Source organism: Sceloporus occidentalis, unplaced genomic scaffold (genome assembly GCF_023333645.1).
Source record: "Sceloporus occidentalis isolate IW3139 unplaced genomic scaffold, rSceOcc1.0.p SCAF_5, whole genome shotgun sequence".
NCBI lineage: Eukaryota > Metazoa > Chordata > Lepidosauria > Squamata > Phrynosomatidae > Sceloporus > Sceloporus occidentalis.
Window position 1 is genome coordinate 86,887,179 of NW_028316985.1, and position 19,282 is coordinate 86,906,460.

Below are 19,282 nucleotides of genomic sequence, written 5' to 3' on the forward strand. Positions count from 1 at the left end.
GAGGTTTTCAGGTTAATCAAATGGTCCATAAAAATAATTTGTATGTTGATGACGTTTTATTGTTCTTAAAGAACATAGAGCCCTCTTTCTCAGCACTTGAGCAGACTTTGCAGAAATCTGACAGATATACAGGTTTTCGAATAAACCAACAAATGTTTGAATTCTTCAAGAGATTAACCAAAGCAGTGGTAGGAGAAAACTAAGTTAAAGCTGACCCCATCTGGTTTTAACTATCTAGAGGTCTTAATAACAAGATGGTGCCATGTAATTATAAAGATCTTATGAAATGGTTGGAGGAGAACCAAAGCAGTGAAAGTCTTTTCAACTTTTATGCTGGGCAGGTAGCATTAAGTTGGCTGCATTGCCAAAATGTTTCTTCTTTTTTCAGACCATCCCTCTCCATCCTCCCAAACAATATTTTGATATGTGGTGCTCAGAGATAAACAGTTTATTTTTGAATGTGATACACCCAGGTTCTCCAGGAGTGTTAGGAATGGCCTAGGGTTGCCTGGATTGGAATTTTATTTTGATGCCTTCCAGATCAATAATGTCACTCTTTTTTGCCAAAAAGACAGAGCTTCCTGGATTACCTTGCAGCTGGAGCTGGCCTCCCTTGGAGAGCTCAGTGCATATATTTTTTCACCATCATTACAGAGGGTTTGTAGAATTAGCAACCCATATTTATATCATACTCTCATGTCCTGGAAAAAGTGGAGACATATTCTTGCTCCAAGCCCTTCCTTTGCCAATACAGCCACTAGTTTTTCATCCCTTGTTTGCAGCACCTGGCAGATGGTTTTGTTTCCATCCATGGTACAGCGGGCGGGGGGAGGGGAGTCTATGGTGAGAAACCTATTTGTACATGACAGACTCAGGTTCAGAGAGTTGCTGATCAGGGACCTTTCCCCCTTTGAGCCCTCTTGGATAGAACTGAATCAAACTGGATCTCTTTTTAGCTCAGTTAGGAGGAAGGAACTTCCTTGCTCGCTTACCCTGTTTGAAGGCATGAGTATAAATGTAGATGTCTGCAATAAAGGTAGAGTGGCAAAATATATACGTAGATGCTAGATTAGAATTCAGCTATGGGCTGATACATAAAGTGGGGTGGAAGGTGGACTTAAATATTCAAACGACAGACTCAGTGGGTTAAAATCTGGGGCACCCCACCATATAAATCCAATTCTATGGCCCTGAAAGAAAGCACCATAGATGGTACCTCACACCACTACAATTTGCACACATTACTAATAATCCCACCTCAAGCTGTTGGAGAGGGTGTAGTGATAGAGACACCTTCCTGCACATGTGGTATGATTGCCCAAAAGTATTTACATTTTCACTCTCTGTAGTTAATTTAGCTTTGCAAACAATTTAGCTTCACTCAACAAAAACCTGTCCCTTCCCTAGAACTTCTATTGCTTTCAAATTAAAACAAGACATTGTATTGTAAAGATATTATTGCATTTTTGTTGGCGTTGTAATACTGCCCTTTTAGATCCCGCGTGACTTTGAATCTCTTTTGTTGGTTTTTAAATGCCTGCACTTTTCCCTGTTTTTGTCTGCATTTGTTTCTGTTTGTTGGTCTTTATTCATATTCCTGGTTTGTAAGTTTTTAAAATAAGAATAAAAAAAGATACACACATGCGCACACATGCGCACACATGCACACACATTTAATCTAAGGTATAGGGAATCTTTAAGTATTTCCTCATTATCTAGGTTGAAGCTTACAGTATCATCATGTAAATAGGTTGTTGAGGGTTGTATATATCCAGCCTCTTTATCATACAAGGATAAGAATTCAGCTGCTTTCTTTGTACATTGCAATTAACCTTTACAAGGGACTAGTGTCTGTCAAAACAGTCACTGTCACAGCTCCGGAAGGCAGAACCTTAACTTGTGTTATAATATTTACATGCTAAACTGATAACTGTTATACCCAGAGTGTGTTATCATGTATTAGTGTCATACAACACATTTTTTTACTGTGTAAAATTCAAAGAAAGAGTTTATGAGAACAGCTGTCAAATGCTACACAGTTGTATAGCATTAGCATCTAAAATCTTCTTGTACTTATTCAGAAGAAAGTTGTACACGTGAAACTGTTACACACCAAATGAAACTGTTCATCCATCTAACTCAGAACTGACTAATGTAATTTGCAGCAGCTCTTCATAGTGTCAGTAGACGTATTTTCCACTATTCATAGTGTCAGTACAGGTATATTCTATTCTTCGAGATGTTTGATTGAATTTCCATTTTAATAGTGACCACCTGTATCTTTTGACTATATTTATTTGTTTTAATTTGTAAGCCATCTAGAGTCCTGGTATGGAGGAAAAAGAGGATGTAAATAAAAAGGTAGACTGCTCCACATGGCACTTGGCATCATGGCGCTCTTCCAGCACTGCGTCCATATAACACAGCGCCGAAGGTGCGCTGGCAAGCAGCGACAATGTGGCTTCGGCGTCCTTTGCAGGGAGCAAAAAGGAGCCTTTTTGGCCCTGCAGATTGGGCCCATGGCATGAGGCTGTCATGGCCCCGATCCAGCTGAAATAGGGGCAGCTCCATGAGTTTCATAATAGCCATTAATACTGAATCTAACCCAAAAGCATGGTCCCCTATTGCCATAGACCAGTGGTTCCCAACTTTCCTAATGCCGTGACCCTTTAATACAGTTCCTCAGGCTGTCGTGACCCAAACCCATGAAATTATTTTCATTGCTACTTCATAACTGTAATTAAATAGGTGTTTTCCAATGGTCTTAGGCGACCCCCACCAAAGGGTCATTCAACCACCAAAGGGGTCCCGACCCACAGGTTGGGAACCACTGCCATAGACTTAGATACATGCATTTAAACATTCATTGGTTTTAAATAGTCAATAATATAAATGGAAGTCAACAAACAATACATCATAAACTAAACATTATCTGTGGGAATTGGGACAGGGGCGGGGGAAAGGGTTTTCTCTGTAGGTGAACAACTCCTTGGGAAATAAGCATTTCAATCCTGCCCCTAGTCTGCTGAATATGAAGCACTCATCATTAAACCTTGTATGAATCTCTTTGACAGATCTTAATTTCAGGGTACTGTGTATGAACCTTTCAGTAAGTAACAATCTAAATCATTTGCTGGATTTAATTGGCTGGAATTAGCCTTAATTGACTTTCCTATGTGAGAAAAATGAGCCCCAAGCATTCCTTCAATTAATATAATCACAATATCCTCACTTCTTCCACCTTCAATAGAAAATATTTTTTAAAAATACGAGAAGAATGTTCTGAGCACAATGGTCAATTTCAAACTAAATCCTGCTCCTGCAGTAGAACTCACTTAGGGCCTTTTCAAAGAAATGCATCCAGCAGTGTGGGAATCTTATCAAAGGGAAGCAATATGTGTCTGCAGATTCAGGAATGACTGAGAGAATGGGGAGAGTGAGAGAAGAAAGCCTGTAAGTATATGAGCAATTCAAACTAAAACTTCCAGCACAATAGGTACGTATGGTGCTGCATACAGATTTTCCAAGCAATGGATAGTAACCCTGAAGTCTCAAAGATGCAGGAAATGGTCTAATGGATGAAATGACCTTGCCAGAATATGGTGCTAAATTAGCAATTAAATGCAGTGAAATTTCAGGATTGGTTTATATATCCATGGCTCTAAACACTGGCTTAAACAGCTTTTCCTTAACTATCACCACAATATGTCAAGATTCAATCTTTTTTTTTTTTTTTTTTTTTTTGCATCCCCCCCAAAAAACTATAGCAAATATTTGTTCCATCTCAGTTCTTTGGGGTTTTAGGCCCCATATATTCAGCCCTAGGAACAAACCAGGAAAATGTTTATGCAAGTCACACTTCCAGACCATAACAATGGATTATGTTTGTTCTACCTATTGCCATGAAATGAAATATTCCTTTAAAGACAATTCTCTGCATGTTCAAGGATAGTTTGCAATTGACTGCAGTAGACATGTAGGTGGATTTCACTGCTCAGACTCAGGCAGCAAATGTCACAGGATGGGCCCAGGACAACATGAAACTCCTCTTCCAGAAAGGCACTTTTGCAGGCCATGGCCTCAGTTTGAAAGGTGGTGGGGAACAGAGCAGTACAAAGTGTTATGGGACTTCCTTTATGATACATCCACACTCAGCTTGAACTCCAAATTATTTAGATCTAAAATTATTTGCCTGGAAGACAAATTATTATTCTAGGTAATATGAAGAACAGATACTTCCTTCCCCCACTACCCCTGCTGTGTACAAAGCAGCAATACCGAGTACAGATAAGCCAGTATGGTGTATTGATCTGACTGTTGGACTCTCTGGGAGACTAGGGTTTGTTTTTCCACTCAGCCATGGAAGCCCACTGGGTGCCCTTGGGCAAGTGACTTTCTCTTCGCCTTACAGGAAGGCAATGGCAAACCTACACTGAATCAATCTTGTTAAGAAAACCCTACGATGTAGTTGCCATAAGGTGGTGTTGACTCAAATGCACAAAAAAGCAACAAAGCAACAATATGACCAAAGTCAAATATATATATTTTAGAGGGTACGTATAAATTTTCTCATACAACTTTGGATGATATCCAATATTATTATGGAAGGTGTGCATTCTTAGGATGATAGTGTACAACAAGAATGTCTCTTTCTCCTCTCCCTGTAGTTTCATATATCCCATGAACATCTGCTCCAGAGGGACCTAACCCCCACAGGCTGCATGGAGATTGCAGGGGAGAGGAAAATCCTGCTCCTCTGGTGGAGTGAGTTCCTTCTGAAAACGTTCCATTGGTAGAGATTGTATGCCTGAAACACACGGTACAAAAAGACCAGCTTCTGGCCATTATGGGGGTGGGGTGTGCAGATGACACAAAAGTTATTTCCAGATCTTTGGCGGAATTATATCTCACTGCTTCAGGAGGGAATCCACAAAAACATGTATCTTCTGGAGTTATTTTTGACTGAACTTTTTGATTTTCCTTTAAAAAAATATTAAGTGTCATCTCAGAGGTCAGTGTGCACAATTCCCATCCCTGATATAAAGAAATGAATGCACAGTTATCAGAAAAACAGAGGAAGAGATGTAATGGTATTAACCAACTGGGCTAGAGAATATGGCAGGAGAGCAGAAAGAGACCTGAGTCCTTCTGGAGAGTCAATGAAATGCCATCAGAACTGTTAGATAATGTACCCAAACTATGTTGGTTTGTTTGGTTTTTTACAACATAAACATGTTATGATAGCCTTTGGCAATGAAGAATTAAATTAATTGATCCCTCAGGAACCTTAATGAATATATCTGACAAGTAGTTATGAAATCCTGGGCTTTGGAACTGAACAGAAAGACAGGGTATATGTTGGTGAGAATGAATGATGAAGTACAGCTTATATTTCAAAGTGATCTGGGTCAATTTGTTTGTCATAAAGAATCATTACTTTTCTGTGCTCTTGCCTCCTTCTTTAATTATTTTTAAAAGGCTGTATTGAAAGGCACGGCTATTTTTGTGGTGGACACTTTTTTTAAAAAGATATGAAACAGCAATCAATGCTGACCACTACAAAGGTGATTATGAACAGCAGCCAAGGTAAAACGTGTGGAGTAAAAGGGCATCCTTGACCCAGTTACAGATGTTGCACAAATTTGAATATGGATCACCTACATTCCTGGTTCTGAAAAAAGGCAATTGAGAGAGACTGAGTATATGAAAATGATGTATTTTATGAGCATACTGAAAATGCTTGTTGCTTGGGGGTATTGGAACTGGTTTCTTCTACCTTGCAGAGCTGCACCTCCTCTCACTCCGCCCCCCCCCCCCTTTGCTTGATGTGGGATATGTATGTATATGCACATGTATGAGGAAGATGCTGAGGTGTTCTTTGACTATTGTCCTGACTTTGCCATGTTGTTAGACTGCAAGTCCCACCCACTCTTCTATCTGGGGTATGGGTTTTGGAAAGTTGTATTTGTATGAGAAAAGCAGATGCTGAGGTGATGTTGCTCTGGCTTAGAACATGGCCTTTCCATTTTGTTGGACTATAATTTCCATCACACCTTCCGAAGGTGTGTGTACAACTATATTCCCAGGGGCAACCATTTTTCCTTATCTTGAATTCCCATCTAACATTCCCACTACACCGAATTACCTTCTTCTGTACAATGGGCATCTGATACCTGGCCTAAAGTTATTTTAATCTTTGTGCCTAGAAACAAGTGGGCTTGATAAATATCCCCTTATAAGTTTTCCCCAAATATACGAAAAGAAATAATCTCCTTACTTCATCTTTATCTGGGAACCCCTCTTTAGCTAGGATATCTGCCTGAATTTCCAGACCAGGAACGTATAGTCTCTTTCTCTTTCTCTCTCTGTGTATGTGTGTGTGTTTCAAAAAGCGGCTGTGAATGACCCTTGCTGGTCCTTAAAAATTAATGACATCACCAGAACCTATCCAATGATGTCACCAGGGACCTATTCATACTACTTTCCATTCAACTGTCATGGGAAGGTTCCATGGAATCCTGGGATCAGCCGTGTAGGGAGATACATTTAGGATTCTCAACCTGAGCAATCTACTGTTTAACCAAACTACAAACCCCAGGATTCCACATTTTGTTCACTGTTGCATAGATAGTTAAAGTGGAATAATAGCAGTATAATTGTGTAGTATAGAGCTACAATTGTGCCCCATTCATTCCCCTCAAGTCTTGTGTCAGCGGAGATTATCCTGACATATCAACTCTACTGATTACTCTCATCTTTTATTGTGCTATGCTCTATCATAGATTGCATTGCCTTATTACAAAGAAGAATTTGGTCTTACCTAGCACTGCAGCTACTGGTCTTTGAAATACATAGAGATATTTAACTTTAAAAGAACAAAAACCAGATTAGTTGGTTAAAAGCCAAAAAGACCATCAGATGGTTTTTGGTGTTTTTTAATTCCTAACTTTAATCTTTTAGAGCTCTAGTTTCCCCGACTGCAGCTACACTCCAGGAGTCAGCTCTCACCAACTTGAAATAGCTATTAAATCTGCAGCTCCATCTGGAATGGAACATGGCAGATAAAATAATTAGAATCTTACAGCAGTGTTAAGAGGTCTTCCAAAAGTAAGGAGAGAGAAGACATCAGCTTCCCGGACACTTCTCTTCACAATGCAGAATATTTGTTAGTGGAGGCAAAAGGATGGGTAAGGTGTTAATTAATTCAATACTATAATGCATTTTATTTTTAATAAGATGCTGTTTGTTCAGGAAAAGAGGATCATTAGCTTTAAAAAGATAATGCATCTGTGTTTTCTTTCCAGTGGTGTCTAAATGGCATGAAAATTAAAGTGACACAGGACCCGGTTTCTGCTTTTCAGAAGCTCTACCGTATCTAATTAGTTTCATGATCAATATGCAGAGATGATCCATGATCCCAGTTCATGCATTTAATTTTCTTGTTAAAATTAAATTGCTAAAAAATATGCTAGTGGGCACTTGTTGCTGGTGGGCTGTGTGTGTGTAGCCTTGCCCCTCAAAATCTTATTGACTTATATGACTACAATGATTTTTCCTCTTGACTGCATTAGGTATTCTCTCCCTAACCCATGTGATGATGTGCAAAAAGCAAGTGACACTTCCAGACAATGTCAAAAATTGCTCATATTTCAAGGATCCCAAATGACATAAGGAAAGGCACCACACCTGTTGATTCAGCAAGTGTCATTATCCATTTTAGGCTTATGTAAAACTTTATTTTCACCTCATGTATATTAGAGATAAAAAAAAAATCTTTGTCTCATTCTGGCATGCAACAAAGAGAAACCACAAACAGGCTTTTTGAGCAAATTGCACATACTGCATAGCTTAACTATAGATTATACCTTGTTACATGGGTTTTTGAAAATTAGAAGCACTGAAAGGGTTCTTTGAATCTTTCTGATCAATCAGCCAGTCTTTTTGTGTGTGCATAGCTTCCCCAAGGGATTGTGCACAGAGATTGTGTAAACTATGGCAAACTCAGCAACAACAACAAAAGGCCCACTCGTTGTCTGGAGGTGAGAAATTTCATTAGGATTAATGAACTCTTGACACATAATATGAAAAAAATTATTTAGAAAGGGTTCCCCCACTATATCTGTAACATATATAAATCCTCAATGGATATCTAAAAGACAATGTCCTTCCAGACCTGCTTATCTAGCTCTAATGATCTATTAAGAAACATCTTCTATGTAGAAGCATAGAATCATAGAGTTGGAAGAGACCGCAAGGGCAATCCAGTCCAACCCCCTGCCATGCAGGAAATCACAATCAAAGCATGCCTGACAGATGGCCATTCAGCCTCTGTTTAAAGACCTCTAAGGAAGGAGACTCCACTACACTCAGAGGGAGTTTGTTCCACTGTCGAACAGCCCTTACTGTTAGGAAGTTCCTCCTAATGTTGAGATGGAATCTCTTTTCCTGGAGCTTGCATCAATTGTTTCGGATCCTAGTCTCTGGGAGCAGCAGAAAACAAGTTAGCTCCCTCCTCAATATGACATCCCTTCAAGTATCTAAACAGGGCTATCGTATCACCCCTTAACCTTCTCTTCTCCAGGCTAAACATCCCTAGCTCCTTAAGTCGTTTCCTCATAGGGCATGGTTTCCAGACCCTTCACCATTTTAGTCACCCTCCTTTGGACATGGCTCCAGTTTCTCAACATCCTTTTTAAATTGTGGTGAGCAGAACTGAACAAAATATTCCAGGTGGGGCCTGACCAGAGCAGAATGGAGTGGCACTATTGCTTCCGTTGATCTAGACACTATACTTCTATTGATGCAGCCAAAAATCGCATTGGCCTTGTTAGCTGCCGCATTGCACTGTTGACTCATGTTCAATTTGCGGTCTACTTGGACTCCCAGATCCCGTGCACACGTAGTCTTGTTAAGCCAGGTGTCCCCCCATCCTATATCTGTGCATTTGATTTTTCTGCCCTAAGTGCAATACCTTACATTTCTCTGTGTTGAAATTCATTTTGTTAGCTTTGGCCCAGTTTTCTAATCTATTAAGGTCATTTTGAATTTTGATCCTGTCCTCTAGGGTATTAGCTACTTCTCCTAATTTGGTGTCATCTTCAGATTTGATAAGCATACCCCCAATTCTGTCATCCAAGTCAATGGATAAAGATGTTGAATAGCACTGGGCCCAGGACAGAACCCTGTGGGACCCCACTGGTCACTTCTCTCTCCAGGCTGAAAAAGAGCCATTGTTGAGCACCCTTTGGGTTCGTCCGGTCAACCAATTACAAATCCATGTAACAGTTACATTGTCTAGCTCATATTTCACTAGCTTGTTTGCAAGAATGTCATGGGGAACCTTGTCAAAGGCCTTACTAAAATCAAGATATACTATATCCACAGCATTCCCTTCATCTACTAAGCTGGTAATTTTATTTTAAAAAAAAAAGAGATTAGACTTGTCTGGCATGACTTCGTTCTCTGAAACCCATGTTGACTTTTTGTGATTATGGCATTGCTTTCTAGATGTTCACAGACTCTCTGTTTAATGATCTGCTCTAGAATCTTTCTGGTATTGATGTCAGACTAACTGGACAATAATTGTTGGGATCTTCTTTTTTCCCCTTTTTGAAGATGGGGACAACGTTTGCCCTCCTCCAGTCTGCTGGGACTTCTCCTGTTCTCCAGTGTAGCTGAGACACACTTGGCTGAGATGAGGGAAGCGATAATTCTATAGATATATATTTCGAAACTTGCCATTTTTATTTTTATTTTTTGCTCCCTCCACAGCCTTTTCTTTGCTTTTAGTCACCTGTTTTTTATTCCAGGTTTTTAACTTGACACACTGAGTTTTATAATGAAACCCTTGCTTTTATGTCACCTCTTTTTTTATTTTGTTTTACTATTTTAGTTAGCATTGTATTGTTTTATTGTAATTGTCAATAATTATCATTCATACAGAGAGATATTGTAGCACCTTTGAGATTCACTAAAGAAAGATGTTGGCAGCATGAGCTTTTGTAGACAAAAGTCTACTTCCTCAGATGAATTTGGTGGAGTGTGGTAAACCAGGGACAGACTTGTATATGCCCTAGGTATGTGAGAATGTCAATATGAATTCAAGATCCTTTGTGTATGGCAATGAAATGGCAAGCCCAGTTTTAACAATGTTTGTTTGTGAACAAAGGCATTGTAAACTAGCCTTTGTGCATAGAAGTGAAGTGGCAAATCCAGCTTGGCCATGGAACTAGCCTGTGCTGAAGATGAGTGTAGGATGCCCTCATGAGGATGGGGTCAGACAGGTGAAATGTGTGTAGTGTGTTAGGAAGCCATTATCTTTGTTCAATCCATTGCTGAGGGACTGTAGTTTGTGGATGAACTCCAGTTCTGCTGTTTCTCTTTCCAATCTACCTTTGCAAACCTTTTGTTTAAGGATGACTGTTCTGAGGTCTGAGATGAAATGCCCATCTCAGACCTCAGGCCTGTTTGCCCTATATAGAGTGCTGAAAGGCATTGATGACATAGTATGCCATAAATCACATTGGAGGATAAGCATGTAAATATTGTGAGTGATGCCATTAGGTCTTGTGATGACATTTCCTGGATAAATGCGTGGACAGAGTTGGCATCTTGGTCAGATGGGGGCACAGGTACTAAGCCTTGCCACAAACCAAGATGCCAATTCTGCCGACACATTATCCAGGGAATGTCATCACAATACCTAATGGCATTACCCACAATATTAGGGGGACCTTCACATGCTCAGCCTCCGTTGCTCCCTGTCTGGTGCAGGACCGTGGCGACCAGATGCTGAAGTCTGGCCATGGTCTGCAATGAAGTGTGTGTGTGGGGGGGGGGGGGGTTGTGCTGCTTTTAAGGCTAGATTTGGGCTACCTTCAATTATTAATTACTCTTATGTAAAATATTGGAGATTATGTTGCAACTGCCTCATTATCACTGTAAAATTCATCATACAGTTAATGAGACAAATTGATTGTTTCTCTTGTTGGAGGCATGAGACCCAACTGGGGGGGGGGGACATGTGCGTTGTTAGCCACCTTGAGTCCCTGTATCGGGAGAAAGGCGGGATATAAATAAAATAATCTGAAAAATTGCTTAAGCCTTTAAGCAAACATTTTAATGATTTTGGTGCTCAAACAGTATTCACTCTGCTAGTTGCTTTTATCCATCCAGAAGGAATTATTTTGACAATTTCAGAATCAGGCAATAATCTTCAAAGTATTTTGTTTCTGCACAGTTGTCTTGTGTATCATTTAAATGGTTGGATATATTGTGACAAACCTCTCCAGATAGTGAACCCTGATTTTTTTTTTTTTTTTGAGATGAAAGACATTTTTCTTCATGAAAAAATAGATACATGTAGCATTCTTTTCTTTTTTTCTTTAATTTCTTATATTTTATGCTTTCAGTGTGACTTCTTGCTAGTTTTCTTCTCTCATACTGAACTAAAAACATTTGATGGCATATAATGCATTCTTCTGTAATTGTGTTCACAGTGTTGACCAGTTTGTTGTTTTTAATTGAAATTCCTGGCACCATTCATCATTAAAACTATGAAAAAGACGTCTCCTTTTCACTTGTCATTGTACAGAAGTCTTTCACCATCACCATAGTGGAATTTTTGTTTACATTTAAGAAAGAAAAACCATATCACCAGCAAATATAGTGCAGAGGACTTTTCCTGGGCATGAGCTAGTTGGAACATACTTAGCTACAGAGGAACTATCCTTAACACTTAGCTCCTTCTCACTGTCGCTTCTGGTAGTTTCTGTGTCTCAACTAGTCTTGTAAATCCATTTTAGAACATTTACCCAATATTATTTTGTATGTGCTTTTCCTCTCTTTACTACTGACATGTGTGCACACACCCTTTGTATCTCCTGAACCTTCCCACTTCGCTATTTATTGCCTATTATAATAAAAGAGCCAATAAATAATCCCTGCATTAATAACAAAAATGTTGCAAAAGACATCAAATCTAGAGAACTTTCAGACTGTGGGTTAAAGTAGCCAAGTGGGCATCCCCCCCCCCCCCCGAAATGTAGCATATGTAATAATTTCCATGTCATGAGATTGTCTGAAAGGAATGGGGGATACTGGTATGTGAGAAGAGGGCCCACATTATAATCATGGTTAAGCCCTCTTGACATATCAAGAATACAGGACTCCAATATCTTTGAATTCTCTTCCTTTCCAGTACAGAGGGTTGTTGTTTCTCCATTGTTGTTTCTTGGTTCTCAAAGCTTTAAGATCTCATTTATCTGGACTATAACCCTGAGAACAAAACCAATACTTAAATTAGGACTCTAAAATAACCGTTCAAAAATAAATTCAGCTTCAGACAGCTCCAGAGATTTAAGTATTTACTCCACAGGATGAAAGTTGTTAAAGGCTTACAATAAACTATATACTAAATAAAAGATCAGCAATACCGTAGCTGAAAAATAATTTGTGATTTGGGGAAAGAACTGAATATTGACTTCCCCCACAAGTGAATATTGCTTCTAATGCATTTGTGGAGACTGAACATGCTAACATGCTAATATAAGCAGTGCCAACAAGCAGTGCCAAGGGACACCAAAAGCCAGTCTCTTTTATGTTGGTGGGGTGTACATGATCCCTTTGCCATATGTGGATGTAACTCAACATTAGCACAGTTGAACCTTTTAATATCATTATTTCTTATTAATAGAGTCTTGAATCTGACAGACAGTCCCAACTGGAGTAAACTTATTGAATCAATGTGCAGTAATTTATATAGGTATACTGTCTTATCAAATGTTTATTAATTCAGTGGATCTACTGTAGCTGGGACTAACAATAATACTTAGGCAGCAAACCATCCATATTTCTTTATGGCCTTTAAAGTGATGCACAATTACATGGAATCCAGTGCATCACAACAATTAAAAAAAATCAACCCAAATCAATTCTAAAAATTACACAGTCACAAAATATCACAGTTTTTATTACCTGTGCAAAGTTTAGCAGGGATGGAGTCAACCAGACCCCCCCCCCCCCCGACCTGGAATAGACTTCCTCAGTCAGGATGTCTGATACAAAATTACAAAAATTGTTACAAAATTTTGCTGTTTCAAAAATTATCTTGTCTTGTGTATACGCCAACTGAACATATCTTGATGGATTGGAATATACAACATGATATTGAAGGAAGACTGCAAATCGAAGTAGGGCTGTAAATTAATTAGGAGGAGGTGAACTTTCACATATGTTGGCCCCAAATTGTAGTGGAAGAATGACAGCATAAAGGCATCCTCCAAAACATCTGAATATATTTCAATGTTATAAATCAGTATTTAACAGCAAATTTTAATATATCCTATGACAACAAAAGCAATGATACGAATAGACATATTAAAGCAGAAGGGTTTTTTAAAAGAAAGATACAGACTGTCCTTCCTAATCAGTTCCTAAGAGATTCTTTTGCAATCTTTGTGCAAGTTAATGAAAGGGAAATGAAGCAGTAAGGCTCAGCTTGTAAAAATTCAAACTAGAGTCTCCTTATATTTATACATGTGTGAGAACAATTACTATATGGGGCTTAATTGGAAGAAAATTGGTCTAGCTAGCCAATCATATGAATGAAATTATACCAAATATCACTGTAAAATACCAAATGCACACAACATTATTTCTTCTATGCACAGTTTATCCATATTTGCCGCATTTTCAAATGCTAATAATTGCCAATGGGGCTTCAAAGAAAACAAAAGCAATTCATAGAATCATAGAAACATAGAATCATAGAGTTGGAAGAGACCACAAGGGCCATCCAGTCCAACCATGCAGGAACTCTCACTGAAAGCATCCCCCACAGATGGCCATCCAGCCTCTGCTTAAAGAGCTCTAAAGGAGACTCCACTACACTCCGAGGGAGTGTGTTCCACTGTCAAACAGCCCTTACTGTCAGGAAGTTCCTCCTAATGTTTAGGTGAAATCTCTTTTCCTGTAGCTTGCATCCATTGTTCCGGGTCCTGTTCTCTGGAGCAGAAGAAAACAAGCTTGCTCCCTCCTTCTTGAACCTAAAAATCTCAAGAAACAAAATCCACTATGGGGTGAAGCTGGCCACCCCTTTGAAAGCCAGATCAGGGCTGCAGCAACTGCACACCACAGTCCCATCCCACATTTTTCCAACCTAAAAAGAAGCAGCAAAATGCAGCTCAATTTTGGAATGGAAAAAAAGCCGCCCCTTTTGCTACACCAGTGGCTCTTCCATGTTTCTGCAGCATGCAGCGTCTAATCTCTGCATCACAGAAGCATCCCAATACTACCCGCCGTATGGTCAGGCGGGCAGCATGACGCCGGCTTGGGGATGGCATCAGGGCGTGCACTGTCCAAAAGCCACACCACCACATTATCCCCCAAGATGGCATACCGTGCCAGTCTGTTCAGCCCCTATATTTATGTTATTGAAAAATATTTTGCTTCTCCCTCTCGTCAGAACTGAATTAATATCATGAAATCAACATTAATGTAGAATCCAAATGATCTTGGCTTCAGGAGCAGACTTGAAATGTTGCATGCTACAGCACTGATGAATGTGGTCAGTAACTTGACCAGGAGACCACTGAAAGCACTCTGTAAGCGTAGGTTGTAGCACCACAAATGCTTAAAAAAGAAAAGAAAGTTTTCCATATATGCCATTTCATGGGAAAGATAATCAAGCGAGGAAAAAAGTACTGATTAGTCAAGATCTTGGATTTTTCTTTTATAATAATTTGAGAAGTTTCTCCGGAGCCCTTGACATTTCTGTAATAGGCATCTAATAATATATGCAAATAAAAGTCCATTTTAATTGGCATTGTGTTAAAATCTGATCAGGAGGGGGTGGCATTATGACCCAATACTTAATAGACGCCACTGCCTATAAATTGAGTGTACATTTAACAAGGGCTCTATCATTCCTTTGCAATCTTGTCAACCTTTTTAAAGCAATTATCCCATTCACTTCAGCCTTAAATTATAGATGCAAGCATTAAAAAGCTATTAAAACTTTATTACAGTAGTAGGTGCCATTAAAATGAATGTAAAGCTGGATTTTCAAGATGCATTTTCTAAACTGGATGCTTGCCACTTTCCCAGAGTAGAACTTCAACTATACCAATAGGGGTGCTAGGAGTCAGCACAGGAGGAGACATGGAGCTAGGTGCTTATATACAATGGTCAAGTTGAGGACGTTTGCAACATGTCTGTCCTTAGGTACTCTGATGTGCAGCTTGAAAACACAAACTACACCCTGCTCATTTCATCATACAGAGCTTCATCTTCCGATGTGAATTTATACAGGCGTATTAAGCACATTTAAGATAAGGATATTAGCACATAAGGGGAGGAGGTTTCTCTCCTCTTCTACTAGCTATATGTGAGAGGGATGAATGGTTTTGAGGCCAATGTTGTTGTTTTGTCATTCATTCTGAGCAGGCCTCGGGGTGTGTCTGCAGCCAAAAAGAGAAAAGATAAACACAAATCCATATGTATAGGTGCAGCCACAGAGCTGATTACTATAATATACAGTCAGCCCCCACATCCATGGCTCATTTATCTATGGATTCAGCTATCCATGGCCTGAAAATATTCCAAAAATGTTTAAATTAAAAAAAAATCTTCATTTTGCAATTGTATATAAGGGGCACCATTTTACTATGTCATTGTATATAATGGGACTTGAGCATCCATGAATTTTTGGTTTCCGAGGGGAGTCCTGAAACCATTCCCCAGAAGAGGGATTCGCAACCTGTGGTCCAAGGAGCCCTAACAGCTATGTATGCACTTCCCAGGTGTTCCACAGCCGCTCCAGAAAAATGAAAGAAACTTGTAAGACATAGACTAGGCTTCTTAGGGGCTCTGCCATAGAAATAGGGACTCAGTAAGTCAAAAAAGTTGGGAACCCCTGCCCCAAGCGGATATCAAGGGCCCTCTAATTTAAATTATACTTTAAATACAAATACAGTACATCTCACCATAGTGAGGGAAGACTGCATCATACATGGTCTATGTGCCTCACTATCAGTCTGGTGCCCATATCTAGTTGATGGGCATCTTCAATTCATCTTTCTTAAAGAGTTTTTAATTTTTAAGGAGGTCATGGACTCCACAGCGCTTGAAACATAGGACACCATCAAATGGGAGACTGCACTCTCATAGTCCTTGAAACAGAGGAGTTTCTTCATTAAAGTAGAACACATGAACACCTCATGTGGAAAAGATTACCTGAAACTAGAACAAACCCCTCTATGACAGGCTTGTGCGTGGAGGCCTCCAAACTACTAACAGTTCTTTTATTTATTTAAAATGTATATTACTGCATTTCAGCTTTACATCCAGTCTGAAAAATTGATCTTGCCTTGGGTTTGGCAGACCAGGTCTCCACCATCCTATTCAAACAGCAGAGGCTATCATTATACTACACACAGCTTCTAAATAAGATCACTGCTGAACTGAAGTTAATGAGAAGCTACTCACAATTCACTTTTTCCGCTGTGACCCAAAATAAATTTGTTCTGTCTTTGACTCATGCTGAACTGAAGGGACTTCTCTGTAACTTTCTCTATTACAGCAGGGGGAACCTTCACAGCGCACTCAATTTCACTAAGAGGACAAGCACTCCTTGCCTGAATCCAATGGCAGATTTTAAAAAACAAACCAAGAAGGCATTCGACAGTGTGGATTCCATTTCACAAAACTAATTTAAAGAGGCATTTTCTTAAAAAAAGAAGCAGGCCAGAAGAAATGAAAGATTACTTCTGGCTAAAATGGGACAAATTAAATTATGAGAAGCTTAATACGTTTATTCAAAATTTAATTGTGTAACCTAATGTCAAGGTTATTATATTCTGCACTGTTCCATCATTCCAATTGCAAAAAGAAAAGCACAGGCTTTGTTTCAAGCTGCTTTCATGACTACTTGATTTCTCCTGCCAAAAAGAGATGTACATGTTGATAATGTGTTAACTCTAGAGTTTCCTTCACAATATTAATAAAATATTATATTTTCAGGACAACTTTTCAAAATCCTTCCTGGCAGTGAAATTTGATAAATTATAAGCTCACTATGCAGAATGTACAAACCAGCCTTTTAAAAATTCACACTGAACATAAAGGGCAAAAGAAAGTGAAACCACAGGAGAGTATCGACTATGTGGGACAATCACCCACTGCACAACTATATACATGCAAAATAGACATATTCTGACAAAAGTAAATCTGCCACTGAAAGTTTGCCTCAAGCAAAATTTAAAGAACATTTGAAAGTTTCTCCTCATGTGACATTTGTGAGGGAGGCAAGGAACTGCAAAAAAATGAGAAAAGCCTAAGAAAGATGAAAAAGGCTTCTCTAGTCTAGTGTTCTGTTCCCACAGTGGCCAACCAGATAATCCAAGGAAGGCCTACAAGCATGACAGAAATGCAACTCCATGCTTCAGCTCATATTCTCCAGCTAGTGATATACGGATGCATATTGTCTCTGATACCAGATGTAGTCTATGGCCCTCTGACAAGTTGAAATGTATCGTCGCTTTTGAAAACATCCAAATTAGTAGCCAATTTCATAGTTTAACTACATGCCATGAACAGAAAACTTTTCTTCTTTCCTCACTCTCCTCTCATTCATTATGAAAGGACTCACTTTTCACTGAAAAGTCAAAAACTTTCTGTAACCTGAACTTGTATTCAGATGTGGTCTGACACATCCTTAGAATGGCATTGGGGATTAATGCACAGTGAAATTATAAAACAAATTTTGAGGTTCCCTTTAAGGTGAAACTTCTGAGGGTTTGGGTTTTTGTTGTTGTTTTTGTTGTTTGTTTGTTTTTTAGGGAAGAAGGACAGTGTGCTTAATTGCAACTGTTTTTCTTCAAGTGGTCATATAGGTTTTACTGCACCTGCACAGAGCATATTTGGAACCTACTGGCATAACTAGGCCTGACTTATCCCACCCACCAACTTATATATATTCCCTATACTTGCCCGCTTGTCTCAGTTCCAAAGCATGCCGCATAGCAGCATCCTGGAGACCAATAGGCAGAACACACAATGAGAGAAGAAGGGGTGGATTTGTGTGAATTCAAAGATGACTACTTGAAGAAATACAGTTACAGGTAAGCAACCTGTCCTTCCTCTTTGTGTTCTCTGTGAATTACACATATGGGTGACTAACAATACCTGGAGCTGGGTGTGTCATGCGACAACAGAAGATATATGTGAAAATAAATGTAAAAATTTATTGACTAGCCAACAAGAAAGGTGGGGGGCAGAAAATTATTACCACTAAAAAGGAGTGGCAAAAGAGACTGTCACTTGAGGGTGGAAATGATGCATCAGCTCTGAAGCGAGCATCCAGTCTGCAGTGGGAAACAAATGTCAGATGCTGGGACTATACAGTCACATGGCAAACTTTGTCCATTGGAACACGAGCAAGAAAGGCTGAACAGGCAAGTACCATCCTGGCATAATAGGCCCTGCCCCTGACAAATGCAGGAGGCTATTTCTTGGAGAGTTCCTATGCCAAGTGAAGGGTGGAGACCACACATTTTGAAAAACATTAAGAGTGGTAGGCCCAGCTTTGAATTTGAGTAACAGACAAAATGTCTTGTGGTTTTTCTCAAATTTCAGATTCTATCTACATAGAAGATGAGGGCTCTATGGATTTTGAGGGAATAGAGAGCTATCTTGAGCTCTCAGAGGTAAGAAGTGGGATTCTATATGAAGGCAGGGGGTAAGATGTCTTGATTAAATTTTTTTTAATGGTATTTTATACCCCGCCCTTCAGCCCTAAAAGCTATCAGAGCGGCTTACAATTATTATTTTTAATTAAATGGTTCCCTACCCTCAGGCTTACAATCTAAAAGGTAGAAACCACTTTAGGGAAGAAGGACATATTGTAACACCAATTTGTCTTAATGGAATCAGAGGTAAGGAGGGTTGATGGTAGAGCAGAGAGTTTCCCTGCTCATCAGGCTGAAGTAATCGCGACCTGGAAAACCATCTTCCACATAAGGTCACATGTGAACAAAGGTTCAAATGGTCTCCTTGAAAGCTGAGAAAGCACTAATTTGAGGTTCCATGATGGGGTTGGACCAAAGACCAGTGGATGCAAGTGGAGGTATCTTTTAGGGAGTGCCTTGATTGCTGGGTCCCAAAAACAAGAGGGATGTCCTCTACACTGCAGTCCCAGGAGATGGCAGCAACAAAGCATTTCACTGAGGACAGGGAGCTGCCTACATTGAGTAAGGACAAGAGGAATTAAAGGACATGATGGGTT

At 39.4% G+C, this 19,282-nt stretch overlaps 1 protein-coding gene across 4 annotated transcripts in view; it reads right to left on the reverse strand.

Moving 5' to 3' along the window:
- Positions 1-19,282, reverse strand: part of CACNA2D1 (calcium voltage-gated channel auxiliary subunit alpha2delta 1) — a 463,694-nt gene that overhangs the window by 234,371 nt on the left and 210,041 nt on the right. The gene's annotated exons all lie outside the window — the stretch shown is intronic.